At 47.4% G+C, this 3,066-nt stretch overlaps 1 protein-coding gene across 1 annotated transcript in view; it reads right to left on the reverse strand.

Annotated features, from left to right (window-relative positions):
* Positions 1–172, reverse strand: part of LOC119286628 (LOB domain-containing protein 36-like) — a 2,640-nt gene extending 2,468 nt beyond the window's left edge. Inside the window, exon 1 of the mRNA XM_037566037.1 lies at positions 4–172. The gene's annotated coding sequence lies outside the window, so the exon portion shown is untranslated. The remainder of the gene's footprint in view (positions 1–3) is intronic.
* Between the last annotated feature and the right edge of the window lie 2,894 nt (positions 173–3,066).

Below are 3,066 nucleotides of genomic sequence, written 5' to 3' on the forward strand. Positions count from 1 at the left end.
CACCTCGTCCGGTGTGGTGGACTTGGATCTCGGCGATGGATTTGCGCCGGGTTGGGGGGAGGAGGAGGAGGAGGGGGAGAGAGAAATGCACAGGAGGCGGCAGGCAGGACTACTCAGATCCCAATGAGAGAGGGAAGGGAATTGTTTAGAGATCTCCTGCTCGCTCGCTCTCCCTCCCTCTCGTGCGTGCCTCGCTTGCCTTCCAGAACCGAATTTTACTATTGCGGCGAGGGAGGGAGGGAGAGGGGCAGGAGGATCGGAGGGAGGGATTTTTTTTTTAGCATCAGTACATACACAAGCGCTCATATACACGCGCATACACTCATTCCTATGAACGCACGCACGTACACCCTACCCCTATGAGCACATCCGAAAGACTGAGCCGGCATATCATCTTCAGATTTACGAAGTCACCGTAGGCGCTTCGTTGTTGACGGAAACGTCTCCTCCCACTGAAAGCGCATCGCCGGAAATTCTGAAATAAATCCAGAAATAATGCGAGCACCAGGATTTGAACCTTGATAGATTGGGGATACCACTGTCCACCTAACCAACTCAACCACAAGTTAATTCGCGGAGGGAGGGATTATAAGATCGATGGATGGATCGGCTGCTATGTATCGTATCCGTGTGCATGCGACAAAAGGTTGGGAGCCGTCCCTTTCTCGCTCGGGCATATTATTGGCAAGGGGATTTCTGTTTGTATTGGGGCCTTCTTTCCTTTTCTTTTCGTTATGACAATATACAATACTCACATGTTCATCCCAGCCTAGGTCTTTTTTGTTTACACAGTACGATGGAAATCGCTCACATACACGAGCATTCACTCAACCCTATGAACGCACACTCGTACATCCTACTTTTATGAGCACCTTCGAGAGATTGATATCGACGAAGTCACTACATGCGCCTTGTAATCAATGGGAATATCTCCTCACACTCAACGGACATCGAGAAAAGTCTGAAATAAATCTAGAAAAATGCAAACACCAATGTCAAGTCTAGGACTTAAGCCTTGCAGATCCCGACAAAGAGTGCAAGTGGTGCCATCGGAGGAAGCCGACAACCTCAGAACAAGAATGGAAAAAGGATTGATTGCTCAGGATACCATTGTTCTCCTAACCGTCCAACTATAGGTTGGTCACGCGCGTGTGTGTTGTGGTCTTGTGGACGGACTTTGAATATTTCTTACTTTGAGGTGACAGTGTCAAAAAACGTTGTATACTCCTATCAAGTTACGGTGCTATGCAGCTGGACTTACTTTGACTTAAGCTTGTCTAGCAAGCATTCCCATATACTACTTCTTTAAAAAGTTTTCCAAGTGGGCAGTAGATATGATCAATACTCAAATGGCCAATTGCTCATGGAATGGCCTTGAGGGTCATAAGAAATTCCACTTAGCTAATTGGCCTTTGGTTTCTATAAAAAAAGAGTTTGGGGGCCTAGGTATTCGAAATATTCATGATCTTAACATTTGCCTGCTGGGAGCTTGGATTAAGAGAATGTAGTGAGGACAATTTTTTTTTGAGAATCACCGGAGGGGGAGCTCCCCCACCTGAATATATTGCTCAAAGGACTGTCGTGGCAGTAAGTACAGAATTACATAGGCATGGTGCAACATGTAGAGAGGTAGGAACGCCACGAGAAAACGTCCTCCTTGTCTTGTGTTTGGACAAGACGATGAGACCAGAGGTCCAAAGCAGAAATAAGGTTCCTAAGGGTTATTACAGAGCTTTGATCGACCGTTCTAAATACCATGTCATTACGTGCTGCCCAAATCATCCATAGTAAAGCCAAGAGGACCGAAGGCCATGCCGTGGTGGAGAGGTGAGGAGGAGTAGTGACGTCCCATAGGTCCGTGATGTCGTTGGTTTGTGGCAGGAGCCCAAGTCGTTGCCAAATCCTATTAGCCAGAGGGCACGTGATGAAGAGGTGGTTGGAGTCTTCTGGTAGCCTAGCACACCGGGGGCATATATCTGAATCGATTATATGCTTGTGTGCAAGGTTGACCCTGGTGTTGAGGCGGTCTTTGAAGAGTAGCCAGGCGAAGACTTTGAGCTTCCGAGGAACCTTGGCACTCCATATGAGAGGAGCAATGAGATCGTTATCTGGCCGAGCCATGAGGGCACCGTATGCATGCTTGGTGGAGAAGCTAATGCCATGTCGTAGGAACCATTGATCTTCCCCCGCCGAGGGCATGAAATCCTGCAAAATAGCCACAAGCGACACAAGCTCTTGTTCTGCCGTGAGGGAGAGGCGATTACGAAGGTTAGCTTGGATACCGAAACACAAAATGTTAGCCACTTTAACCAGCTCTAAGGTGGACTGTGAAACTAGGTGGGGGAAGGAGGTGGCAAGGGGTTGTGGAACCAGCCAAGTGTCTAGCCAGAAGTAAGTATGTGAGCCACTGTTTGTTAGCACGAAAGAGATATTTTGTAGAGTAGGGATTTGCTGTGAAATTGTGTGGCATAGAAAAGAGGTTTACGGGGATGAGGAGACTAGAGCGTTATGGTGTTGGAGATCAAGCCACTCAAGCCAGGGTGTTTGTGCAGTGGAGAGTGCTTTGGCAGCAAATTTCATAAGGAGGACAAAATTTGGAAAACTATTATAGATAACAAATACAAACCTTACCCTAATATCTTCTGTTGTCAAGGAGCCGAGGCTTCTACCTTCTGGAAAGGAGTTTTTTGGGCCTCTAAGGCTATTAAGTTTGGTTATGGGTGGTCTCTTGGTAATGGTGAACAAATTAGGTTTTGGGAAGATTGCTGATTTGGTTCTTCCCCCCTTCCAATTTAGTTTTGGGACCTTTACTATAACTGTAGGGAGCAGGGGAAAACCATTAGGCAGGTTTGGATGGTGAGACTCTAAAACTCACATTCAAGAGGTCCTTCCCCCTACACTAACGGACTCATGGTATGAGCTAGAAGCTATTGCAAAAAGCATTGTGTTCACCGGGATGGAGAGAACGGAGTAGAGGGGCACCGCAGGGAGGGGATGGGACGGCCGGCTCAGGGGAGGAATTGATTGATTGTGTGTGTGTGTGTGTGTGTGTGTGTGTGTGTGTGT

Source organism: Triticum dicoccoides, chromosome 4A, assembly GCF_002162155.2.
Source record: "Triticum dicoccoides isolate Atlit2015 ecotype Zavitan chromosome 4A, WEW_v2.0, whole genome shotgun sequence".
NCBI lineage: Eukaryota > Viridiplantae > Streptophyta > Magnoliopsida > Poales > Poaceae > Triticum > Triticum dicoccoides.